Source organism: Rhinopithecus roxellana, chromosome 16 (genome assembly GCF_007565055.1).
Source record: "Rhinopithecus roxellana isolate Shanxi Qingling chromosome 16, ASM756505v1, whole genome shotgun sequence".
Taxonomy (NCBI): Eukaryota; Metazoa; Chordata; class Mammalia; order Primates; family Cercopithecidae; genus Rhinopithecus; species Rhinopithecus roxellana.
In genome coordinates this window covers 21,783,346-21,800,562 of record NC_044564.1, presented here as the reverse complement: position 1 = coordinate 21,800,562, position 17,217 = coordinate 21,783,346, and positions in this window count along the sequence as shown.

Below are 17,217 nucleotides of genomic sequence, written 5' to 3'. Positions count from 1 at the left end.
GAAAATCCCCCATCTCCCTTGACCGCAGCCCTAGAATCCCAGAAACCCAACTCCGCGCAGCTTTCGGTTCGGAGAGCCCGCCCTGGTTTGCAAGCACAGATACATGTGCCCACACCCGAACACACGCAGACACCGCCAGAGAGCGAGACAGCGAGCGGGCGCCTCCGTAGCAGTGGCCTGTGGGGCGGAACCGGCGCTGGCGCCGCCTCAAGGGGAAACCGAACTGTAGTGACCGGAAATGTTCCGAGGACGGAATAAGCCATTCCTTCTGTCCACGTTGCTAGGACTTCTCCAGCTCAGCACACCTTGCTTTGTTTAATGTTACACGAGGGACAAGAGGAGAGGCAAATTTAGAAGCAGAGACACATGCTGGCTCAATCGGCGAGGAAATACAAGCAGAGTCTATACAGAAAGAAATATGGAACGGGGAGACTAGACAGTGGGGAAGGCAGATTGGAGGCCCCGGAAGGGGGCTGGTGCGGAGACTCCTCCAGGCCCCTGCTCGCTCTGGCATTCTGTGAGAAGGAGCAAGCAGAAACCGAAAACAGAGAGTGACAGGAAAAGAAAAGAGACGCAGAAGGGGTTGGCCTAGGCACGCTGCGAGCTTCCCTCCAGCTAAGACGCTGAGGGCAAGGGAGGGGGAGGCCGACGTTGCCAGGCGAGGGGCCAAGGTCGGGCTCTTTAACTCAGCCAGGAAACATCGTGGGGGGCTCCAGGGCTCCTGGAGCCCGAACTGGAGCTCAGTTCCGGCCCGGTGCCCCTCTTCCCTAAACGCCTAGCCCGGAATCTAGCAAAGGCTGGGCCATCGCCGTCCGCCGCTGGGCCTCCCTCTGTGCGAGTCCTGGGAGAAGCCGCAGGGAACGACTCTGGCACTGGGGCTCGGCTCCGGAGCTCGCGCAGAGCGTGAGTGGGAGCCCACATCCAGGCAGGAGGCAAAGAAGAGGCCCCGCCCTAAAGCTAAGGGCCCAGTTCTCCGAGAGCCTGTGGCCGGAGCTGGACTCACAGGATTCGGGGTCCGCACAGCGCGCACGTGGTACCGCATCTTCGGCAGGCGGCGCCCCTAATGCCCAGCCCCGCCCTGCTTCGTTTGCCCGGCCTGAACGGTGTCAGCATTGAGGGTGGACGCCGAGTCGCGGAGAGTTGGTCCCTTGCGGTATAAACTTGGGGCTTGCCTAGGGGCGGTGCCGGGATGGATGGGGGCGCCTCTCCAACTGCAACTTCCCCAGCGCAAAGCGCAAAAAGCGCACATCGCGGGCCAGCAGCAGCCTCGGGGTTTCAGGCGGCGCCCGCGGCGGAAAGGAGCTGAGGATTGGTTTGGGTCAAAACACCCATTTCAGCTGGCAGTGGGGTCCTCTGCGCATACAGGGCTTCGAGCTCCGGGTGCTGGCTCGCTGGGGCACCATGTGCCAGCGACTCGCCACCTGGAAATACTTGTGTTGCGCTAGAATACGCGATGGGTCTGTGTTCGGGTAACCTGGGGCTCATGGTGGGTTGTTGCTGTTGTTGTTTTACTTTACCGCTTTTCTTGCTTTCATTAGAAATGTTACTGAGAGAAGCCTCAAAGAGCGCAGACCTGGGTCGTTTGGATGGGTTCATTTCAACTCAAATCCAGTAATTCAATTCAGTTCCACGACTGGTTTCCAGCGCACAGGTACACATGGCAGACGTCAAGTGTATGCCGTATGCATATGCACAGAGACGCTATATGAAGGCAACTCTTGGAGAATTTTGAGATAAAATTCACTCTCCTGGAGTTACATTCGCAATATATGAATATGGAAAACAGGCAATCAGTTGTATTTAAAATTTGCTAACACGTCCCAGCAATCCACTCTCACCTAAGAATCCAAAATAGGGCATTGAAAAGATTTACTGGCATTCTGGTTGTTTAACATTGAAAACAAGTGTAAATCAGTTCATTTCTCTTTATATTTCTTTTCAAATTTAACAATACCATAATAAGTGTAAGTAATAAAACCATATTTTGCTAAAGAAAGTTTGCACATAGGATGTTTTATTTCTATCAGTACTTATACGATGTTCTGTTAGCTCTCCTCACCCCCTTTTCTTCTATTTTACCGTGTGATGTGAGCTTTAAATATTCATGCGTCGGCCCAGACTTGCATTTATTTAATGTGTTTTAAACTAATAACATTTTAATGTGATATAATTTGATTCCATGAAGTATTGGAACATAAAAGAGCCTACTTCACAAGCGATTTTGAGTGAGGGTGAGCGCACAAGCTAAAGGATTCTTTTAGTTTTGGACGCAGATCAGAGTGTTAAACGGAAGTGAGGCGCGCCTTTAAGTAGGCCCTTTAATATTCTCGCTTACTTCATTCTCCATTTTTCTGTAGTAACTTCAGAGCTGTGGGAGAGGATCACCCCAGGATTGGGGTGCTTTCCCTGGAGCCTGCCATGTGAACCTGCAAATCGCCAAGTGAATACCTCAGCCTCAGGGCAGGTTGTGGGCTGATTTCTATTTTTTCTTTTGGGAGGAAAGTCTTTTGGGAAGGTCAGAGGACTACAGGATATGAAGTCTGGATTTGAGAATGTGCCGGAAATAAAACTGTGCTCTAAAAATCTTTCAGATTTGCTGCTGATTCGCTATCTTTAGCAACCCAGCCCAGAGTAAGATGGAAAAGATGAGCCACGCTTGGGCCAAAGCACCTTTGAGATGAGCCCTGAAGCCAGTCTCAGTGTTTAGCCATCACCAGAGACACTTCCAAAGCCTTAACTTTTCCTTCACTTTGTACTGGGGGTGGGAGCCTTCTGGCACTGAATGCAAATCTACCAAAAAAAAAAATCCTCTACACAAAGAAAAATTAAAAATATCCCCTAATTTATTTTCAGTCGGATGAAAACCATTTGAAATATCTAATATGAGGAGCTTATGAACATACAATCAGAAAGTCATTTTCCCCCAAATCATGAAAATATTTCTAATGGGAAATCATGACATTGTATCCTCATTATAAACACATGGTGTGGACCTATCACATAAGGAAACTTTGGCAATCTTTTACCTAAGAATCCAAAATGAGACATTGAAAACATTTGCAGTCTGAGGACAAAATATTCATACTAAATACATACCAAAATAATCATGCTAAATTATTCATACTGAAATGCTGCTATCCTTTCAACTAAAACAATTTTTAGAACAAGTATTGGTAATTTTCTGGACAGATCTTTATAAATCCTCCCAGCAAAACATTTAAGAAATATGTACTCAGATTTTATTTTTATAGGATATATGTGTGTATATGTATATATATTTTATGTATGTACATATTTACATACATACGCGTGTGTGTGTGCGTGTGTGTGTGTGTGTAAAGTTCTCTACCATAGCCGACTGAGAGTTCCAAGATGGGCTTTTCCTTGTTAAGTACAAATTCTTATAAACAAGGTATGAGATAGAAACAGTTTAGTTAATTTTTTCCTAATTTGGTACAGCAGTTGGTGTCTCATTTCTCATGCAGTTTGCATGTAGACTCATGTACCCCATGAAGTGACAAAAGAGAATCGGGGATGAAAACCTGCCGGTGTCTGCAGGCGGTGCCTCAAAGCGCTCTTTTGGACACACGTTCTTGGTGGTGGGGAGTTTGCTGTCTCTAAACCAGGCCTGACCTTTTGTCTTTTGACCTCTGATGCATGAAATTAGGTAGCAAAAGAAAATGTGAAGAAAAGGATACAAAAACATGGAAAAACAACCCTCCTTGACAATAGTCATTGTATCAGATCATAGCGGAGCTGCCCTACACAGCCCAAAGTGCTTCTTCATAAGGCTGCGGGTCTTCCTGGCCACTGGGTTCCTGTTCTCCTTTGTGGGCAATCTGCATTTGTTGGGGGAGGGATTAAACACTCTTTCTAATTAAGCACAGAGCTGGGTTTTGTCTTGGCTCCTTTCACCAAAGCCCATTTAGTGAGCATTTGGCTCCTCCGTTTCCTCTGAGGTCTTCTGTGTAGTCTGGGTGGCTGGGTATACCACCTGGGGCAGCTTCCAAGACCCAGAGGAAAACTCTGCCCCTTCTGGCCACCCAGGCTGAAGCTGAATCCCAGCTAGCATGGAGGGGAGAGGGTAGCAAGAGGCAGGTCATGCTCCTTGGTCCTGAAGGACCACATACCCCAAGCGAATAACCCTCCACTCTTTCTCCAGACCCAGTCAGAAAGCCTGAGGCGCTGGAGTTCCCTGACCGCTTGGCCTAACAAGTCAGCTCAGTACCCTCCCCTGTCATGAGAGCCAGGGAGGAGGGCAAGAACGTTTGCAGAGATGCCTTCCGCAAGCCTTACACAACATCCTTTGATCCTCGAAGCCACCCTGGGAAGGGGTGCACAGCCCTGGGTTAGGAGCCACAGTACAATGCCACTTGAGCTCCAGGAACTGTCCAGAAGGGAAACAGGCCTCAACTTAGATGGTAAGAGAGTGAGGGTGTGTGTAAGCAAAGAGAGATCTGGGAGAACTGTGCAAGGTACTGAAGCCAGACTCTGGAAAGGGGGAGGCTGGAGGAGACATCTCTAGAGGGTGACCCGAGATGAGCGTTGAAGGGTAAGTAGGACTTTGCTAGATAAATAAGGAACAGATGGCATAATTAAGATCTGCACTTTGCAGAAGAGGCTACTGGATATCAACATACAAGCAAAATGCTAAAAAAAGAGCTGCCCAAGGGTTTGGGAGCAATGTAGGAATGACAAATGCTTCTGAGGGAAGGAATTCACAGTGGTTTGAGGAATGGGACAAAGGAAGGAAGATGGCTAGGGTGGGCAGGCCCCTGCCGTACCACATGAAGATTGTCAGAGCAGCAGCTAAAACATATTCTCCCCTTACTATACGGAGTAAATGGACCCACAGGCCAAAGGGAAGAGGTAAGAGAAAGGCCCTAGGACCAAAGGAGAGAAACATAGGGAAGGTTACTCTCCATCAGTTTTTTGGGATTTTTATTTTTAACCTTCTCCCCTGGGAAGTTTACACAAAGTTCCCTCACAAACCTGTCTGGAAAAACAAACCAACCACCCTCAGCCTGGAATGCTCCTCATGAACCTTACCAAATCCTCTCAGGCTGTAAAGATCCCCCCAGAGCCACAGCTGGTGGCCACCATTCTCTGCTCAGGCCACATAGCCCTGAGCTCACCCTTCCTATTACCTTATGGGTTGGAGATGAAGTGTCTGTGTCCAGTTCTCACTACTCCTCCTAGTTTCCTGGCTCCCATGGGCAGGACTTATCCTCTGGGCACCAGCTCTACTGGCAGTAAGTCATTCTGTTCCCTTATAACAGTAGCTTCTGCACTTCAGTGTGAGAAGAATCACATGCAGATCCCTGGGCCCCAGCCCCAGAGAGCTTGGTGTAGTGCTATGGGACCGAGCTTGGAACCTGAATGTCTAGTAACTTCCCCAGATGAGTCGGATGCAGGAAGTACCTGGACCATCCATTGAGAAACAATGGCTTAAAAGCTTTTTCAGAGCAAGAACTAAGCCACTGTGATTCACTGACCCCTGCCCCACTCACCAGGTCTACACCTGTCTAAACACCCTGAACTAGAACTTGTGAGGCTGGCAACATCCAGATCCCCAAAGTACCAGCAGCCATATAGACAAACTATTCCTGATTTGCCCCAAAAGGACCAAAAAACCATCTGACAAAAAAGCATCCATTACCAAAGGGTAATGGATGTGTCCCCTTCCTCTCATTTTAATTCAATTCTATTCAGCAAAGACAGCCTTGTGCTTAGTCCTGGAGGGAGAGGAGAGCCTCCTGCCTCAAGTTGCTAGAAGTCACACTGAAGAAATAAGCCTTTAATCCACACGGAAGAACTTGATCTGGCCTTTTTTTTTTTTTTTTTTTTTTTTTTTTGAGACAGTCTTTTTCTGTCGCCTAGGCTGGAGTGCAGTGGCACAATCTCAGCTCACTGAAACCTCCGACTCCCAGGTTCAAGTGATTCTCATGCATCAGCCTCCCAAGTAACTGGGATTACAGGCGCACGCCACCACACTTGGCTAATTTTTGTATTTTTAGTAGAGACAGGGTTTTGCCATGTTGGCCAAGCTGGTCTCTAACTCCTGGCCTCAAGTAACCTGCCCACCTTGGCCTCCCAAACTGCTGGGATTATAGGCGTGACCCACTGCACCTGGCCCAGGTTTTTACTTATATACAATTAGGAAAACAAAAGTGGAATCCTCCCTTCCTGCTAAGGAAATCTATGAAGATTTCTTAAAGGAGGCAGCATTTGATCTGGGTCTGGAAGAGTGAGTTGGAAAAGAAGGGGAGAAGGATGCTACAGACCAACAGTTCAATATGATGAGCAATGGCTTGGAGGGAGAAAATGCTTGGCTTATTTAGGAACTGGCAAGGCAGGAGAATACAGGGAATTCCCTGGTGATGAAGCTGAGACCAGTTGAGGAAACAGAGTCCTCAAGGAGCTATACGAAGAACTGCATTAATCTTTTTTTTTTTTTTTTTTTTTTTTTTTTGAGACAAAGTCTCACTCTGTCACCCAGGCTGGAGTGCAGTGGTCCCACCATGGCTTACTGCAGCCTTTATCTCCCATGCTCAGGTAATCACCCGGCCTCAGCTTCCTGAATACCTGGGACTATAGGCATGCGCCACTACGCCCAGCTGATGTTTGTATTTTTTGTAGAGACAGGGTTTCACCAGGTTGTCCAGGCTGGTCTCCAACTCCTGAGCTCAAGCCATCCACCTGCCTTGGCTTCCCACGGTGCTGGGATTACAAGCATGAGCCGCTACGCCCAGCTTAGAGCAATCTTAAATTCTGATTCACTTACAAACCCCAGCGTTTGCTACTCCCAGGTAACACTCATGGGAACATCCAAACTTCCTTTGGAGATTTGCAAGACTGTCTTGCTGGCACCCCCTGGATGAGCAGGAGTCACTATGCCTGCTTTTGTGGGCTTTTGTGTCTGCACTGTGCCTAGAGTTATTCCACTAGTGAGCATATCAGACTCCCCCTGGGTGCCACACTTATGCGAATGCCTTTATCACACTGTCATGGCTCCTTGTCCTCTTCCCTTCCTCTCATGAAAGCAGTGAGACAGTGTCTGATCCCACTCTGCAACCCCAAAACAGCACAGGACTTGCACATAAAAATGCTCATTTGAGAGTCTGATGAATGAATAAATGTGGTGAAAGTAAAATCCTCCCTGCACTGGTCCTCTGAGGCCCATGACTCTAGCTCTCACTTCACCACATCCTAGGAGCATGACATCACCTCTGTGTCCCTTGGTTTGCTAACCTATAAAATGGGGAGAATAAGTGCCACCCACTCAACCTATTTCTCATGGCAGTTGTGAGGACCAAACGACATAACAGCTGGGATTTGTTTCACAAAGTATTGTTAGGATGGGTTTGGATTCCCCAGTGCTGCTTACAGAAAATCCGTTTTTTTGTTTTTTTGTTTGTTTGTTTGTTTGTTTTTGAGACGGAGTCTCACTCTGTCACCTAGGCTGGAGTGCAATGGTGTGATCTTGGCTCACTGCAACCTCGGCCTCCCGGGTTCAAGCGATTCTTTTGCCTCAGCCTCCCAAGTAGCTGGGATTACAGGTGCCTGCCAGCATGTCTGGCTAATTTTTGTATTTTTAGTAGAGATGGGGTTTTACCTTGGTGGCCAGGTTGGTCTCGAACCCCTGACCTTGTGATCCACCTCCCCCAGCCTCCCAAAGTGCTGGGATTACAGGCGTGAGCCACTGTGCCCGCAGAAAACCTTTTTTGGTAAGCTAAATGCATTTCTCCTTTGGTAGAGGAGCCAATGGCCCAGCATTTGACAGGAGGTATGAATGCAGGTTTATATAGGAAGAGGCCGACAGTACTCATGGGTTGAAAAATTGTGTTTCTTTTTAAAATATCCTTTTCCAGCACTGAAGGAGAGAAAGCAAAGAACAAAAAATTCAACTCAAGCACATCTGAGAGCCATAAGGTTAACAGCTGTCATGATACTGCTGCTAAAATTCTGAAAAGACAATGTCGGATCTAGACTTGCTGGGATAAAACACAGCTAGGCAGAGCTGAAAGGGGGAAAAAACCCTCAGACCCTAAAGGAAAAATGAAAAGACAATATTGCAGTCAATAGTGCATTAATGAGGTGAACTCTAGTCTATATATACACACGCACATACACACAAAGAGACACATACCCTATAAATTGCAGAATTTCACTCTGTAGAAAAAAAGGCTCAGAAAGATGAATCCTAAGTGTTCAGTCTGATTCTCCACCAACCGGCACCCTCAGGAGTCTTCCAGAGGGCACTCTCCTGAGAGAGAAACTAGAATAGGCCAGAGTATTTAAGATGGTGCAACCAGTAGTTTATTAACTAATGTACGGGCAGGGCACAGTGGCTCACTCCTGTAATCCCAGCAGTTGGGAAGCTAAGGTGGGTGGATCACTTGAGTTTGAGATCAGGCTGGGTAACACGGCAAAACCCTGTCTCTAGAAAAAATTACAAAAATTAGCCAGGGGTGGTGATGCATGCCTGTAGCCCCAGCTACTCAGGTGGCTAAGGTGGGAGGATCACTTGGGCCTGCGAGGTTGAGGCTGCAGTGAGCTGGATGGCACCACTGCACTACAGCTTCAGTGACAGAGTGAGACATTGTCTCAAAAAAAAAATTAATGTACAAATGTGTCCCAACTTACAATGGGGTTGCATCCTGATAAACCCACCGTAAACTGATGATACCTTAAATCACAAATGTTGTTAATACACCTACTGAACACCATAGCTTAGCCTAGCCTACCTTAAACATACTCAGCATACTTACATTAGCCTACAGTAGGGCAAAATCGTCTGGCCACACAACACACTGCAGAGCATCAATAGTTTAGCCTCATGATCACGGGGCTGACTGAAAGCTGAGGCTCACTGCTGCTGTCCAGCATTGAGAGAGTGTCTCACTGCCTATTCTGGTACGATACCCAGGGAAAAGAGCAAAATTCAGAATTTAGCATGATTTCTACTCAATACATACCGCTTTCACACCATTGTAAAGTGGAAAAGTCCTAAGTAAAACCATTGTAAATTTGGGATATCTATATTGCTAATTAAGTGATAATCAATTGGTAAATAGTTCATTAGTAGCATAGGGACTTGGGGTAGTGGGCCTCATTTAACTGTATGAACTGTAAACAGGCTGGCCTCTCTACAGCATCCAAGCGAACAGTGGTCCATTCTAAGGTTGAATACCTCAGGGACAGTGAGCTCACGAACCCTTTGCCTTCTAGGCAGTCCTTTCCCTCACTGAGCACAAATTAGCTTCCATACAGCTTCTTGCCACTGGTCTAAGTTCTGTTCTTTGGGAGTCATCACCCTCAGGAAAGAACAAACAAGGTGGCACAGCAAAGGATCCTGTGAAAAAACCTGCTCTGAAATTCCAGAGAAAGAGATCTGCTCAGACAGATCTTTTCACGGGAACCCTCAATGTGCCACCTTGAGGGGCATTACAACATCTCCTCTATGCCTTTGGAATAATCCCAGCTGGAAGGGTTGGGTGGTTTTGGAATGTTAACTAGAGGAAGCACATTCAGGAGTAAAGCAAGGGTAGGATTATGGAGCTGACAGCCTAATCTTACTGAAAATTTCTGCAACCCCATTCCCATGGCTATGTCCCATTGAGCTACACATTCGCATATAATCTATTTTTAAAAGGACATTGCCTGCCAGGCACAGTGGCTCATGCCTGTAATCCCAGTACTTTGGGAGGCTGAGATGGGCAGATCATTTGAGGTCAGGAGTTCGAGACCAGCCTGTCCAACATGGTGAAATCCCGTCTCTACTAAAAATACAAAAATTAGCCAGGCATGCTGGCAGGCACCTGTAATCCCAGCTACTTGGGAGGCTGAGGCAGGAGAATCGCTTGAACCCGGGAGGCAGAGGTTGCAGTGAACCGAGATCACACCACTGCACTCCAGCTTGGGTGACAGAGTGAGACTCCGTCTCAAAAATAAATAAATAAATAAATAAATAAATAAATAAATAAATAAATAAATAAATAAATAAAATAAAATAAAATAAAAGGACATTGCCCTCTCTTCCTCGGTGCTGCCTATGGAGGTGGCAGCCACTTCCTACTCACATCATGGCCGCCCTTAGACTCCTCATGAAGCCCAAGATTTTCTTTTCTTTTTTTTTTTATTATTATACTTTAAGTTCTAGGGTACATGTGCATAACGTGCATAACGTGCAGGTTTGTTACATATGTATACTTGTGCCATGTTGGTGTGCTGCACCCATCAACTCGTCAGCACCCATCAACTCGTCCTTTACATCAGGTATAACTCCCAATGCAATGCCTCCCCTCTCCCCTCTCCTGAGTCCAAGTGATCTCATTGTTCAGTTCCCACCTATGAGTGAGAACATGCGGTGTTTGGTTTTCTGTTCTTGCGATAGTTTGCTGAGAATGATGGTTTCCAGCTGCATCCATGTCCCTACAAAGGACACAAACTCATCCTTTTTTATGGCTGCATAGTATTCCATGGTGTATATGTGCCACATTTTCTTAATCCAGTCTGTCACTGATGGACATTTGGGTTGATTCCAAGTCTTTGCTATTGTGAATAGTGCCGCAATGAACATATGTGTTCATGTGTCTTCATAGCAGCATAATTTATAATCCTTTGAGTATATACCACGTAATGGGATGACTGGGTCATATGGTACTTCTAGTTCTAGATCCTTGAGTAATCGCCATACCGTTTTCCATGATGGTTGAACTAGCTTACAATCCCACCAAGAGTGTAAAAGTGTTCCTATTTCTCCACATCCTCTCTAGCACCTGTCGTTTCCTGACTTTTTAATGATTGCCATTCTAACTGGTGTGAGATGGTATCTCATTGTGGTTTTGATTTGCATTTCTCTGATGGACAGTGATGATGAGCATTTTTTCATGTGTCTGTTGGCTGTATGTATGTCTTCTTTTGAGAAATGTCTGTTCATATCCCTTGCCCACTTTTTGATGGGGTTGTTTTTTTCTTGTAAATTTGTTTGAGTTCTTTGTAGGTTCTAGATATTAGCCCTTTGTCAGACGAGTAGATTGCAAAAATTTTCTCCCATTCTGTAGGTTGCCCGTTCACTTCTGCTGTGCAGAAGCTCTTTAGTTTAATTAGATCCCACTTGTCAATTTTGGCTTTTGTTGCCGTTGCTTTTGGTGTTTTAGACGTGAAGTCCTTGCCCATGCCTATGTCCTGAATGGTATTACCTAGGTTTTCTTCTAGGGTTTTTATGGTATTAGGTCTAACATTTAAGTTTCTAATCCATCTTGAATTAATTTTCATATAAGGAGTAAGGAAAGGATCCAGTTTCAGCTTTCTACTTATGGCTAGCCAATTTTCCCAGCACCACTTATTAAATAGGGAATCCTTTCCCCATTTCTTGTTTTTCTCAGGTTTGTCAAAGATCAGATGAAGCCCAAGATTTTCAAAGAGGAACAAGACATTCATCTGGCAGCAGTCAGACTGGTATGTCAAAATTAAGTGTAACTGGTAGACACCTAGAGGAATTGACAACCAGATGTATTGACAACAGGATTCATAGAAGGTTCAAGAGCCAGTTCTTGATGTCCAACATTGGTTATGGGAGCAACAAAAGAATAACGCACATGCTGCCCAGTAGCTTACAGAAGTTCCTGGTCCACAACATCAAGGAGCTGGAAGTGCTGCTGAAGTGCAACAAATCGTACTGTGCTGAGATCGCTTACAATGTTTCCTCCAAGAACCATAAAGTCGGCCAGGCGCAGTGGCTCAAGCCTGTAATCCCAGCACTTTGGGAGGCCGAGTGGGCAGATCACGAGGTCAGGAGATCGAGACCATCCTGGCTAACACGGTGAAACCCCATCTCTACTAAAAAATACAAAAAACGAGCCGGGCGAGGTGGCGGGCGCCTGTAGTCCCAGCTACTTGGGAGGCTGAGGCAGGAGAATGGTGTAAACCCGGGGGGCGGAGCTTGCAGTGAGCTGAGATCTGGCCACTGCACTCCAGCCTGGGCGACAGAGCGAGACTCTGTCTCAAAAAAAAAAAAAAAAGAACCATAAAGTCATTGTGGAAAGAGCAGCCCAGCTGGCCATCAGAGTCACCAGTCACAATGCAAGGCTGTGCAGCAAAGAAAATAAATAGACTGCCCATATGCCCATTTTATTTCTGTTTAAGTAAAAACTGCAAAAAAAAAAAAAAAAAAAAAAAAAGGAAAACAAAAAGAAAAGAACATTGCTACAAGAACCACCATGAAATCATAGGCCCATATGCTAAAATAGCCCTGGGAGACAGTTGAGTCCACCCCTTCTCCCATTTTGCAGATGGAGACACTAAGGCCCAGAGAAGGAAATAGAATTGCCACAGGTTCTACAGTGAGTTCATGGGAAGGGCAAGACTAATGAGAAAACGGACATCTCTTGGACACTCACTGGGCACTGTGCTTTGCATACATGATCATATTCCATCCTCAAAACAAACCTGTGCAGCCAGTTTTGTTAGTGCTCCAGATTCACAGATGAAGCCTCAACTCTGAGGCTCAGACACTGGGAGTTGCCCAGGATCACACAGTTAGGAGACGGCAGAGCTGGAATTTGAAAGCCAGTCTGATTTTCCACACAAATCGTTTGACCACTAACACTTTAGGTTGCCTAAAATCCAGGCCCCATCTCCCCACTCCCCTAAGTCCACTCTATCCCTGTAGTCCTCCATTATGTTACATTGACTCCTAAAGAAAAAAGATCCAAATGGACACAGCTCTGGAAGATTTGCAAAACACTTCTGTGTCTTCCTGCACATCATCTCAGGAGATCCTGATCCCAGACCCAGGTGGTAGCCTGGGCAGAAATAGCATGTTCATTTCACAAAGCAAGAACTGTTGGATTTCCTTCAATCTAATGATTTCACCACCATCTGTGCGATAGCCGAGCGAAGTCAACAGGTTGAGAAACTCCTGTGGTAGGAAGGGAGACCCATGACCTGCCAATAGGGAAGAACAGACATATGGAACTTGGCCACGGAAACTTAATCCAGAAGAAAAAAGTGTGTTTTGTAGGCATGGGCAAGGACTTCATGTCTAAAACACCAAAAGCAACGGCAGCAAAAGCCAAAATTGACAAATGGGATCTAATTAAACTAAAGAGCTTTTGCACAGCAAAAGAAACTACCATCAGAGTGAACAGGCAACCTACAGAATGGGAGAAAATTTTTGCAACCTACTCATCTGACAAAGGGCTAATATCCAGAATCTACAAAGAACTCAAACAAATATACAAGAAAAAAACAAACAACCCCATCAAAAAGTGGGGAAAGGATATGAACAGACATTTCTCAAAAGAAGACACTCATACAGCCAACAGACACATGAAAAAATGCTCATCATCACTCGCCATCAGAGAAATGCAAATCAAAACCACAATGAGATACCATCTCACACCAGTTAGAATGGCAATCATTAAGAAGTCAGGAAACAACAGGTGTTGGACAGGATGTGGAGAAATAGGAACACTTTTACACTGTTGGTGGGATTGTAAACTAGTTCAACCATTATGGAAAACAGTATGGCAATTCCTCAAGGATCTAGAACTAGATGTACCATATGACCCAGCCATCCCACTACTGGGTATATACCCAAAGGATTATAAATTATTCTACTACAAAGACACATGCACACGTATGTTTATTGCGGCACTATTCACAATAGCAAAGACTTGGAATCAACCCAAATGTCCATCTGTGACAGACTGGATTAAGAAAATGTGGCACATATACACCATGGAATACTATGCAGCCATAAAAAAGGATGAGTTTGCGTCCTTTGTAGGGACATGGATGCAGCTGGAAACCATCATTCTTAGCAAACTATCACAAGAAGAGAAAACCAAACACCGCATGTTCTCACTCATAGGTGGGAACTGAACAATGAGATCACTTGGACTCGGGAAGGGGAACATCACACACTGGGGCCTATCATGGGGAGGGGGGAGGAGGGAGGGATTGCACTGGGGAGTTATACATGATATAAATGATGAATTGATGGGTGCTGACGAGTTGATGGGTGCAGCACACCAACATGGCATAAGTATACATATGTAACAAACCTGCACGTTATGCACATGCACCCTAGAACTTAAAGTATAATAAAAAAAAAAAGAACTCAAAAAAAAAAAAGTGTGTTTTGTCTCCTTATATGTTTTAACTAGAATAATGAGATAATCCTGGATTTTAAAAACTCAACTCTGGTGTTTATATTTTAATTTATTCTCAGAAGGGTAGGAGGGTCTAGAGGAAATGCAAAATGTGAGTCTTATTTTATGATTTGCTATGGTAAGCCACATTTAATCCCTTTCTTCAGTGAAAGGATTTACGAAGGATACAACACAGTGTACCTATCTGTTGCCTTATTGTATTTTTTCCCAGATTTTTATTTAGTTTATAATGTTACAACAATAAGGGAAATTAAAAGGAAAGAAAATTATCCATAATCCTACCAGTGTAACAAATTAACTGTTCGGTGCTCCTCTTACTTCAGGCAAAATTTACATAGGTGATTTATGAGTGTAGTTACAGCTTCGTATTCATTCAGCTTTCTCACTTGACAGTTTATCATTATAATGCCACAGGTCTTCATAATTATCATTTTAAAATAAATGTTTTAATAAGTATTTTAATGGCTGTTTAATACTCTTTTGAGTGGATATATCATTCCCTAGTATTATATATTTAGAAGGACTCCAATTTTTCACTATCAGAGATAATCCCAAAGTGCATGTCTTCATACATATCACGTTCTCCTATTTTTGTCATTTCTGTAAAATCCCCAGATCTAGATTTGCTGGGTCAAAGGGCCTGAATGCTTGCATGGTTCTTGATATATACGGGCAAATCGCTTTGCCAAAGGCTTTTTATACTTTTACTTTGTCTCTAGTAATGGATGAGTAGGATAGTCTCATACCATGCTCTTGCCACAACCAAGGGAAATCTACCAATAAATGAAATGTAACTTGATAAGCAATGTTTTTACTTCATTTTTACAAATGGCTTGACAAGCCTGTCGCAGGCTCTCGATTCTCGTTTCTGTTGCTGTCATAAATTAAGTGCCTATGCCAAGAATTTGGGAAAGCGCAAAAGCAATTATTATACCCATTTTATAGCTGAGGAAACTGAGTCTCAGGGATTTGCCCAATAGGCTGGACAGTGAGTAAGTGGAAGTGCTGAGACTTTGGTAATATCATCAGCTGTTGTGAACCAAAGATGATGCATTGGTTTCTTATAACCTCCTGGAATGTCTTCTGGGGTTTGTTTTGTTCTTAATCCCCCAGGTTTTCGGAGAAGCTGGGAAAATGTGTTCACATTGGGTATGTTTGTAACTTCTCTTTAACAAGTATCATCGACCTCTGCCAGCCTCCAATTGCTACTTACAGCATGTGCTTAGTTTGGAGGAGACTTTTGAGATATATTTTTTGCCGGAGAATCTGACCTTCAAAGCTGGAAGGAATGTCAGAGAGAATCTCATACCACTGGCTTATTTTGGAGATGGAGAAACTGAAGCCCAAAGAAGAGAAAGGACTTGCCCAGGTTCATTCACAGAGCTGACAGCAGACTTAGGATCTACGCTCTGGTTTAAAAATGTTACCTAGAGCACATCAGTGGGTCACTTGTGTTTTGTGAGATATTCATAAGTAAATATAGTTTCTTTTTTTCTCACTCCTGTGGCCCAGGCAAGAGTGCAGTGGCACAATCATGTCTCATTGCTGCCTCAACCTCCCAGGCTCAAGTGATTCTCCTGCCTCTTTTTTTTTTTTTTTTTTAAATTTTCTGTAGAAATGGGTTTTCACTGTTATCCAGGCTGGTCTCAAACTCCTAGGCTCAAGCGATCCTCTTGCCTCAGCCTCCCAAAGTGTTGGGATTTCAGGCATGAGCCACTGCACCTGGCCCATAAGTGAATATTTTTTAAAAGCAGTGAGAACTATCTGAGAAACACTAGATACCTTATGTTTCTTTTGGAGCTCCCTGGTGAAATAAGTCTGGGTAACACTAAGCTAATGTGAAACAGATTTATTTATTAAAGGACTTCCCAAAGTGTAATATCCCAAATGACATTTGTTTATTTTTATTTGTTTTATTTTGTTTTGGTGGGGTTTTTTTTGTGTGTGTTTTGGTTGTTGTTGTTTTACGTTGAGCAAATATTTTCTTTTTACTAGATTTTACTTCTAAATTATAATTTGCTCTTTTTTTTGGACTAGGGAGTACATACATATAGCTCAAATTTAAAAGGTACAGAGGGAACCTGAGGGAAAGTCTCCTCCTACCTCTGCCCCTCAACCACCCAGTATACCTCCCTAGTAACCTTGTAATTAGTGTCACCGTATTCTTGCAGAGTTATGTGTCCGTTTAACAATATATATTGGTGATTGTTCCACACTGGTACTTTAAGGGCTTCCTTGTTCTTCTTCATATATTTTTCCTGCAGTGGGGTATTCTGATCAATACGCATGTAAATCTCCAATTGGAATATAGTCTCTACCCTCGGGGAGCATACAGTTTCCTGCAAAAATGAGGTGTGTTCATTATGACTGCTGAAAGAAGGGAGCAGGTGCACTGGGAAGAGATAGAAAGTGTGGTAGGCAGGCAAAGGAAAAAGGTCACTCTCACTTGAGTTTGGATATTGGATGGGAGCTGGGACCTAAGAAACTGCCTGTTGCAGGTGAGTCTCTGGCTGATGGACAGTGACAAACTGTCCTTTGTTTTAAAACAAAGAAGGCCAGCATGTGTATAGATCTGGCCAACATGAACATTTAGCTGCTGAACACAAACACTTGATTTTTATTAGCTATATTTGTTACCCATATATTGGAACAGATCTTAAAGTGGAAGTCAGATGTGTATTATCAGATATCATTTGGAGTAATGAGTGTATTTTCCTAATCTTTCCAACACCAACCTAACAACTCATCTCCAAAAGCATGCATACTAATTAATTTGTTTTCCATATAGTAATAAGATTAACAACCTCGCATTTACATGGGGTACTGAGTCATGCTCAAATAAAACAAGTTCTAATGAGAAAAATTGAATGTGGCAGCAAATCATGTCCCACCCGGCAATCCAGGTTTATGTGTGTTTGTCTGTCTTTGCTACACGTATTTTTGTCAGGATCTCACTGTAAACAAGATGATTTCTTTCATGTTGGTTAAGTCTAGGTAAATTTGTTTAATGAACAACAAAGTCATTGTAAACATTGCA